This window comes from Mus caroli, chromosome 17 (genome assembly GCF_900094665.2).
Source record: "Mus caroli chromosome 17, CAROLI_EIJ_v1.1, whole genome shotgun sequence".
Taxonomy (NCBI): Eukaryota; Metazoa; Chordata; class Mammalia; order Rodentia; family Muridae; genus Mus; species Mus caroli.
Genome location: NC_034586.1, coordinates 24,862,208 through 24,872,526, shown reverse-complemented (window position 1 = coordinate 24,872,526; position 10,319 = coordinate 24,862,208). Strand labels below are relative to the sequence as shown.

The 10,319-nt window shown below is 46.0% G+C and overlaps 1 protein-coding gene across 4 annotated transcripts in view; it reads left to right on the top strand.

Annotated features, from left to right (window-relative positions):
* Window positions 1-10,319, top strand: part of Stk38 (serine/threonine kinase 38) — a 61,077-nt gene that overhangs the window by 19,761 nt on the left and 30,997 nt on the right. For 2 of the 4 annotated variants that reach the window (XM_021149301.2, XM_021149304.2), the window contains exon 1: window positions 5,130-5,413. The exons of 1 other annotated variant lie outside the window; for it this stretch is intronic. The gene's annotated coding sequence lies outside the window, so the exon portion shown is untranslated. One more of the 4 variants, XM_029471269.1, reaches the window with a different exon arrangement.

Below are 10,319 nucleotides of genomic sequence, written 5' to 3'. Positions count from 1 at the left end.
TTTCTCTGTGTAGCCCTGGCTGTCCTGGAACTCACTTTGTAGACCAGGCTGGCCTTGAACTCAGAAATCCGCCTGCCTCTGCCTCCCAAGTGCTGGGTTTAAAGGGTACACTTGTGTGGTGTGCCCTCCCTATCCTGCCCTGGTGTCTTCATTTACAAAGGGCAGAATGGGAAAGGAGATGTCACTTGGGTGGTGGTAGACCTTGGATCTGCCACATTTCACAGCCTTTGTCGCCTCTTGACCTTTTCACCTCCACCCCCATCCCCACCCCCTTTCCCCAGAGAATGATGACTCCATGATATAACATACAAACGTGGTCACATGGAAAACATGACTTTAAAAACTGCATTTTTTCCAGTCCTTTTCTCCCCATCCTTAATAGGGCAGCTTAAAGAAAATAGAACCTCTTAATAGGCAGAGATGTGGGACCCAAGAAAGCCCTCTCTGCACCAGGACTCTACAGAGCTGGAAGTCTGAAACAAAGACATAACATGAAACTTGAAAAACCTCAAAGAGATTAAGAAAGACAAAAAAGTTTCTGGTTTTGTTAGCAGTGAGGAGGGGACAGAGGCATAGCTCTGTGTCACTTGCCAACATTTGAGGAGTTTCTGAAAAACATATATATATATATATATATATATATATATATATAAACATATATATGTGTGTGTATAGACACATGTATATGTTTATATATACATGTGAACACACACATATATGTATATATACATGTGTGCAGACATATATTACATGCAAGCAAAACACCCATACACATAATATCTATATCTCTATTATATCTGTGTGTGTGTGTGTGTGTGCGTGAGCACATGTGTATACACCACAAACGTGAATTGCCCTTTAAAGTCAGACACCAGAAGCTCCTGGAATTAAAAGTACAGACGGTTGTGAGCCTCCATGTAGGTGCTGAGAACTGAACCCAAAACCTCTGGAGCCAGGCGTGGTGGCGCATGCCTTTAGTCCCAGCACTTCAGGTGGATTTCTGAGTTCGAGGCCAGCCTGGTCTACAAAGTGACTTCCAGGACAGCCAAGGCTACACAGAGAAACCCTGTCTCAAAAAACCAAAAACAAACAAACAAACACTCTGGAAGAGAAGCCATCTTAACTGCTGAGCCATCCCTCCATCCCTCTCCTCATTTTGAGGCGTGACCCTGGCTGGCCTGGAACTCACTACGTAGGCTTCAGCAGAGAAGCACAGGGAATAGTTTAGTAGCTTGGCATGCTATTTGTGGTTTGTGCTATGCACACCACTCTTTGAACAACAGACTCCGAAGCCTGAGAGCTTCGCCTATGCATACTACACACACACACACACACACACACACACCCTCCTTCCAACTTTCCTCAGACCCCCACCTGCATTAGGCAATAGCACACCCCTCTCTGAACAATGGGATAAGGTTTCCCTCTCCTTAAGGACTGTGAAATTCAGTTTCTATTCAAATGTATCCCCAGTGCATTCTGGAACAGGGTGTGTGTGTGTGTGTGTATATGTGTGTGTGTGTAATCCAGTCCAGACTGGTTTTGGATTTGTGCCTAGTAAGGCAAAATTGTCTCATCAAGTGAACTTACAGGGAGAACCCCCTACTTATCATCCAATGCCTATACACAGCAAAGGATGCATAGCATCCAAGTCAGATGCATTGTGGGAAGGGGCTTGTACAACAGAAAAAAAATGATTATGAGCTAATCTGAAAATCAATACAGAGAACCACCCTCATTGCACCCATAGTAAACACTCCTACTGAACCTCCGAGAAGGGAGTCCCAGACAGTAACTGTGGCTCTGCCCCCTGTAAGTGTTACAGGATCTGTTCTGCCCATTGCTTTAGGGGGTTCCTTTCCTGTTGCTCTAGTAAATCGGAGGAATAGACCAAGAATTTGGAAGCCCCCAATTCTGCCATCAACTACCAGTGACATGGCCAGGGTGGCCTCAAAGTACTCAGAGATCTGTCTGTCTCTATGTCCATAAGTCACCATGTCTGGTTACATTCTCTTAATCTTTTTTCTTCCTTAATCTTATCCATGATTCGTGGCTTTGATGTTGAAAATAATTTCAGGACTAGCTTATATAAAGCAGCGCTGAGGTTTTACTACAAACTGAAAGGGTTGCTGGGGACATGATGGTGCACACCTTCGAATGAAGTGCTCTAGAGGCAGAGGCAGGCAGATCTCCAGGGTTAGCCTGGTCTACATAGTGAGTCCTGCCAAAGGACCCGAGTTCAGTTCCCAGCACTCATCTGGCTGCTCACAGATGCCTGTACTGCTGCTCCAGCAGATGTAATGTTCTTTGCTAGGCTCAATGGGTACCTGCACATGTCGCACATACCACACACACATGTACACATACATGCAGATACCTACATGATTACAACCATCCATCATACCCACTTATGCATCTCCCTAACTGTGGTCTTGGCACAGATTTAGGGCTGCTGGCCCTTCTTGCTACTCCAAGGTGATACTTGTATCAGTATCCTGGCTAGTGAGAGAGTCAGGACCTGGGTTCTTCCTGACCTGTGAACTAGAATCAAAAGAGATAACCATGTTAGTGTTGGCAATAAAACCCATGTTTGTCCTATGTTTGTTCAGCATTCTGCCTTTGAGTTACATACCCAATTCCTAGAATTTACCTCTGTTTTTAGAAAATAAAAATTATCTTTAATTTGTGCCTATGTGTGTGTGTGCGCGTGAGTGCTTGTGTGTGGTAGGGTAATGTATGTGAGTGTAGGTGCCTGTGGAGGATCTGCGGAAGTTGGAGGCATTTATGAGATCTCCAGCATGGATGTTGGGAACCTGCACAGAGCAATGTATGCTCCTAAACACTCATCTCTCTCTCCAGCCCTGTTTTGCACCCCCCACACGCAACCCCACTAATTTTTAATTTATGTGTGTAGGTGTGTTGTGCTTGTGTATTACATACGTGCAGTGCTAGAGGAGGCCAGAGGACAACATTGGATTGGAGAGTTTTGGTGTCTTTGAAAACCCAATGATGTTATGTGAATATGTTTTTGTCTTAATCCCAGGTGTGGCGTATGATATGGGGTTGCTTTAGATTGTCCGCAGCCGCTGACTATGTTTGTTTCCTGCTCTAGGAGGGACGTGATTTTTAATCAGATTCAGATCCTTTATTAGTATGGCCTTCTAAGGGCTCTTGAGAAAGTGTAAATGCAAGACCCTTGAGAGGGCCTGGAGTGACTGAGGATCCCCCGCTCCTGGTTTCTCTTCCTCTTCTTCCTCCCCAACCCCGCTTCTCCTGCTATTGCTGGATTGAAGCTATTCTGACAACTATGATTAGACTTGCCCCAAGGAACTGAATGCCTTTAACCAACAGGGAGCAGTCTAAAGAGGTCTATGTCCCCTTTCCCCTCTAACTTGCATTCTGTCCTATTTAGTGTTGGGCAGTTGGAAGGGCAGTAGATATATAAGAACCCAATAAAGTAGCCAAAAAAAAAAACAAAACCCAAAAACATCTACATCAGATTTCCTGTGGCTGGAGTTACAAATGGTTGGGAGCCATCATGTGGGTCTGTGGGTGCTAGGAACTGAACATGTGTCTTCTGTAAGAGCACTCACTGTGTGTGTGTGTTTTTTTTTTTCGAGACAGGGTTTCTCTGTNTAGCCCTGGCTGTCCTGGAACTCACTCTGTAGACCAGGCTGGCCTCGAACTCAGAAATCTGCCTGCCTCTGCCTCCCAAGTGCTGGGATTACAGGTGTTCGCCACCACTGCCCGGCTCTCTGTATGTTCTTAACTGCTGAGCCCTCTACCCAGCCCCTATAGTCTTAGAGGGCTATTGGTATGCACACCAGTGAAAGTACCAGGCCAAAGCACACCAGTGCCTGAGAAGCACCAGGCCATTGCACATCAAGCTCCATTCTGGTTCTGTGTTGGAAAAAGTACTCAGAGTCAGCTGATGAGAGTTGCCTGTGGGGAAGAGGAAAGGTGGAAGTAGCAGCAGGCACCACTACCCCTGTTCGGGAATTTATTTTCAAATGATAGACATGATGTAACCCACATCAGGACTTGAGAGGCTAAGGCAGGGGGAGTTCAAGGTTTATCCTCAGCAACACGTTGTTTGTGTTACCCTGAGCTACATAAGACTGTCTCAAAAATTTTTTAAGAGGCAAAAAAAAAAAAGTAAAAAAGTATTAGCAAGATAATTAATTCAATAATTACAATTCAATTAAAAAGAAAATCAAAGCCGGGTGGTGGTGGTGCACACCTTTAATCCCAGCACTCGGGAGGCAGAGGCAGGCAGATTTCTGAATTCGAGGCCAGCCTGGTCTACAGAGTGAGTTCCAGGACAGCCAAGGCTATACAGAGAAACCCTGTCTCGAAAAACCCAAAAAAACAAAAACAAAAAAGAAACAAACAAACAAACAACCCCAAAAAAGAAAAGAGAAAATCAGAACACTTACTAGGGGCGGCTTGGGAAGTGACTAACAGGAGGGAGCTCTCTTCGCTTGCTCCCAGAGGACTCTTTTATAGGGAGCCATTCATCGTTTTTCAGGACTTTAAAACTTTCTAAACGAGGGCACTGGGCTCAGTTCTCTGGGAATCAATGAGAGGCTTTAAGTTGTGCACAATGGAGAGGTGTTAGGTGTGAGAGATCACCTGATCCCAAACAAAAGCACGTTAATCCTTTACAATAACGAAAAATAGGAAGGGCCACGGGTTCCAACAGACTTATGGCTTCAATGATCTGAAGTCAAGGAGGATGGGGGAAAACTCAGATTAAATTTCAGAGAACTAAAGACATCATCCGGCGAGTGCACGCCAAACGCTAAATCCCCGTCACGGTAGTTGATTGCATTGGTTTAGTTGATAGAGAGCCAATGTTAATTTCCGGGTGCAGAGCCGGGTGCCTTATGTAAGACATTGAGGGAAGTTGGGTGGGTGTTGGCTTTTACGGAACTTCCAGGTTTTCGTTTTGTAACTTCTGGCGAGTCTATAATTATTTCAAAAGAAAAAGTAACATAACAAAGGCCAGCTAGTCCAGCCCAGAACAAAGCCACCAGGGAGCCCGCCCGCCTGGGCACTCGTCGGGCCTCCTCCGCTAGGCGCAGCCGGGTGAGGGGTAAAATGTGGGCGGGGCGCGGCCGCGCACGCGCAGTCCCGCTGCCGGGCGAGCGCCGCTGGCGGGGGGCGCATGCGCAGTCTCGGCCGCGGCGGCCCCTCTCCACAGCCTGAGGGGGTACCGGGGAGCCTTGGCCCCTCCGCGCCGCCGTCTTTTCCGGCAGTTGGGGTTCTTCCTTTTGTCCGGTCCCGTCGCGGATCGGCAGCGGCGCTCATTCGGAGTCCCCGGCGTGTCGCGGTCGCTCTGGAGCCGCCCGCACGTCGTGTCTGCGCCTTTTCTCGAGCCGTCGGCCCCGCGCCTCCCTCCCCCCTGGGTCTGGTGAGTGTCTCCCGGCCGTTGCCTCAGGCTTGCCGCCTCGTCCGTCTGTCCGTCCGTCCCACAGCTCCTGTGCACTCCAGGGCTCCTGACAACGTTCTCTCTGTGGCCCCCAGAGCCCCCTTGTCCGTCCCTCTCCGTCCACGCCTCTGTCCTCAACCCGGACGGGCAGCCGCTCCCTCCTCTAGTCGCCAGCTTTGTGTGTCTGCTGCCACCGGCCCGTCCCCTCTGTCCTCGGTCAGTACCACTCTGCACCTTGGGATGAGAGAACCAGAGGGTGTCTGCACTTCGAGAGTTCCCCCCACCCCGGGGTAGGTGTGGGACCTTGGAGGCTGTCCCCCAAGTCCGCGATCAGGGGGTACCGGGCTTCCCGTCACCTTAAGATCCCCGCCCGTGGTCTGCAGACTGTTAAGATTCGAGAAAAGGAACCGAGCTGGAGGACAGGGAAAAGTGGCAGAAGAGTCGGAGGAAAAGTGTGCCAGAAAGCGCATAACGGCTGCTGCCAGCGGCGCCCTGCAAAGGACCCAGAGACAGGGGAATCTTGCTCTTTTTCGAGAGATGAATAGTAAGGTCAGCGGCGTGAAGTAGCCTTGCTGCTTCCTCTTCCTTCAGATTACCTTGGCTGTGAAGTAGCCAGTACATACGGTTTCCCTAAACAAAAAAACCACCATCGCTGCAAGAACAGCTCCCCTCCCCACCCCACCCAAACATCAGATAGCAGCTTCCTCCTAACCTGCCAGCTCTGTCCTCAGACTGCACAGCACACCGGCAAACCCACACACCCACTTCAACATCAGGCATCATGTTCTCCACTCCCAGGAGTGGACTTCACAAATGGAGCATTTTGTCTTGAGATGGGGTCTGGATGTGTACCTATGCCTGGCCTGGAATTTGCTTTGTAGACTAAGGTGGCCTAGAACTCACGGATATCCTCCTGTCTCTGCCTCCTAAAGGAATATGCCTCCCACAGACCAGCCCACTTGTGACTTTTCTTTTTCCTTTCTTTCTTTCTTTCTTTCTTTCTTTCTTTCTTTCTTTTTTTTTTTTTTTAAGATTTCTTTATTTATTTTATGTATGTGAGTACACTGTAGCAGTACAGATGGTTGTAAGACTTCATATGGTTGCTGGGAATTGAATTTAGGTCCTCTGCTCGTTCTGGTCAGCCTTTTTTTCCTTAATGTATTTTTGTGACAGGGTTTCTTTGTGTAGTGCTGGCTGTCCTGGAACTTGCTGTGTAGACCAGTCTGGTCTAACTAGGAGATCCACTTGCCTCTGCCTTCCTCTTGTGACCCTTTTTTTTGGGGGGGGGGTTCGAGACAGGGTTTCCCTGTGTAGCCCCTGACTGTCCTGGAACTCACTTTGTAGACCAGGCTGGCCTCGAACTCAAAAATCTGCCTGCCTCTGCCTCCTGAGTGCTGGGATTAAAGGTGTGTGCCACCACGCCCTGCTCATGTGACTCTTAAGGAGTAGCTGTGGCTTCATCTTGAATTGCCCAATGAAAGAGAATAGACCTTTTTTTTTTGGTGACAAGGAAATAAAATGTTGGTGAAATGGTTTTTGTAGAGATGGAGGTACCATTGTAAAGTCATCCAGCAGACATAACTCTATAGTGAATAAAACGGTTGGTTCTTGTTTGAGCTCATTCTGAGTTCACAGTCCCTAGTGCTGAGTTTTATGAAGTGTATATGCTTTGTTAAACTAAACTAAGACTTTTTTGTCCACCATCCTCTAACTTTGCAGAGCCAAAGGAGCCTGAAGTAAGTAGGATTCCAGTGGCTTATAAGACAGGGCAGGAAGCTTGAATTATGAAAAGCAGGAGGGAAAGCCCTGCCTCATAAGAAGCACTTGGTTGACCCAGTAAACCCGTAAATTGCTATTGAGCAATATTAATTGGATCTTTTGATTAAAGGTTATTAGAATTAGGCTAAACCTTTTATGAGTGGAGGTAGAGAGAAGGGCTTGAACAAAGGTCAAAAGGGCTGGGTGTGGTCGGCCACTGGGGCACTGGGTAGCAAAGGCGGGTTGATCTGAGGTGGAGGCCACCTTGTCTACATAGTGAGCCTGGGTCGGAGAGCGCAGTGCTTAGGATTGCATTAGGTACTGGCTGAAGAATAAAAGGATTCTGCTGGCCTGTTATATTTGGCATCTGCGAGTGCACATAATATCCCATTGACCTTTTAGTTCTTTCAAGATAGGTTCTCACTATGTAGCTCTGGCTATCCTGGAATTCACTATGTAGACCAGGCTGGCCTCAAACTCACAGATCTGCATGCCTCTGCCTCTGGAGTGCTGTGATTAAAGATGTGTCCCATTATGGCCGGTTTCCTGTGGATCTTTTTATTTATTGATTGATTGGTTGGTTGGTTGATTTTTCAAAACTGGGTTTCTCTGTGTAGCCATGGCTGTCCTGGAACTCCACTCCCTGGTCTTGTGGAGCTTTTTAAAGTGAATAAGATGCAGCCCCCAGCCCCTTTTTTGTTCTGGAATAGAACCCAGGGCCTTGTGCATTCTGGACAAGCACCATACAAATGAACTACTTCCCTGTGTGTTGCTCAGTTCTTTATATACCAGTCTATAAATGATCTCTTTCTTCCTACAGCTGTGTTGAGAACTAAAAATCATTAGCTTGCTCAACTTGAACCAACTAATTACTCGTTATATGGAAGGCATTATCTGCCTGCATGCCTGTCTTCTTTCTCTTCTAACACCAAGCTATATTTTCAACCCTTAAATAATTTTAGTTGTTAAAATGTTACTGTCTAGCTGGGCTGTGGTGGTGCACACCTTTAATCCCAGCCCTTGGGAGGCAGAGGCAGGCGGATTCCTGAGTTCGAGGCCAACTTGGTCTACGGAGTGAGTACCAGGACAGCCAGGGCAACACAGAGAAACCTGCCTCGGAAAAAAAAAATGTTACTGTCTAGCCGGGCATGGTGGCACACGCCTTTAATCCCAGCACTTGGGAGGCAGAGGTAGGCGGATTTCTGAGTTTGAGGCCAGCCTGGTCTACAGAGTGAGTTCCAGGACAGCGGGGGCCACACAGAGAAACCCTGTCTNNAAAAACCAAAAAAAAAAAAAAAAAAAAAAAAAAAAAAAAAAAAAAAAAGTTACTGTCTGTAGAGCCTGGTGTGGTGGCTCATGCTTGGAATCCCAGCTCTTGAGAAGCTGAGGCAGGAGGAGTGCCATGAGTTCAGTATCAGTCTGGTTTACCAAAGTGAAGCATTTTCCCACTTACATGCACATGCACATTAAGTGATTATGTATGTAGGATGTCCAGACATGTCAACAGACAACCCTCACTCGCCTTGTTTTAAGGTTTTATTTATTTTGTGGTGCATGGTGGGGTGGTGTTAGAGGCTTTTGGTGGCTTCTCATGGCATGTTTGTGGAGGTCAGAGGGCAACTTGTGGGAGTTGGTTTTCTTTGACAACCTGTGGGTCCCAAGCACTGAACTCGTGTCTTCAGGCTTGGTGGCTAGCACTTTTACCTGATACCATTTTACTGTCCTGCATTTTATTTACTTTTTATGTCTGGTTTTAAGTCTTGAAACACACTTAGAGTGCATGTGGTTTTCATTGTGGGTGGAGGGTGTACAGGCTGACAAATAAGAAACCACACCCAAGCTTCAGAAACCAGAGGTTTTTTTTTTTTTTTTCAAATTTTTTTTAACTCCTCTATCTTTCTAAAAGCAGTATGTTTTGGTATTAGTAGGAACTTCCCTGTTTAAAAAACATGTGATATTTTATGAGATTACTTTTAAGTAATTCAGTGTTTTGGATTTGTGAATACTTTACTTTTGATGTCATAGAGCAAAATGTTTGGCACTAAAATAGATCTTTGATTTTGAATCTCTGTTCTGGATGCATTATTGTTTATATAGTTTTTGTCTGAATATCTTTAAAAACCTCCCACTGATAATCCCAGTCCCAGGAAGTTAGGCAGGTAGGTCATTTTGAGGCCAGCCAGGCATTCTTAGTGTATTCCAGGCCATCCAGGGCTTTACAGCAAGACTCTGTTTTGTCTCAAAACAAAACAAAACAAAAAACAAACAAACCCAATAATAATAAAAAAAAAAAACCCAAGAAAACAAACATAAGCAGCAACTGATGTTTGATTAAGTCCCCCTTCCCCTCTTAATAATAACATGTGTCTTTCCATTCTTTACAAGCCTTAATTTAATGCACAAAACAGTTTAGAAAGCTGGGAGTGTCAAGGGATGACCTTTAAATGTTTTTTCATAGAGTGAACCTGCTTTGAAAATGGCTTTCTAGCCCGGTGTGGTGGTGCACGCCTTTAATCCCAGCACTTGGGAAGCAGAGGCAGGCGAATTTCTGAATTTGAGGCCAGCCTGGTCTACAGAGTGAGTTCCAGGACAGCCAGGGCTACACAGAGAAACCCTGTCTCAAAAAATCCAAAAAAAAATTAAAAAAGGGAGAAAAAGAAAATGGCTTTCTGCTCCTCCTGAATGTTGCTCTGCTTCCTGTTGGGGTAAACGGACAGAACCCATTGGCATGGAGGTACACACCTGTAACCACAGCATTTGGTGAAGGTTAGTGAGTTCTAGGCTAGCATAGTCACACCATGTCAAAAAAAAATTCCATTAGGGAGGGAGGTGGAGGAAGTAAATTCATTGATTGTACACAAAAGAAAGCTGGCTAAGGACAGACTTTTGAATGCGGTCACTTATGCTGGAGCAGTTTAGTTTGTCTAACAATAAGCCAAGTATAGGTTAATGTGGTAGGAAATGAGATTTTAAATTTAAGAAGAAAAACATTTTACAAACCTTTAGACCTGCAGGGTTTTGCTTTTGAAGTACAAAATGAGGAAGTTGGATCTTTGATTTTTAAGGTATCTTTGAGCACCAGAATTGTGGGTCAGTTTTCTTTTTTGTAATAGTGGTTTTTTTTTTTTTT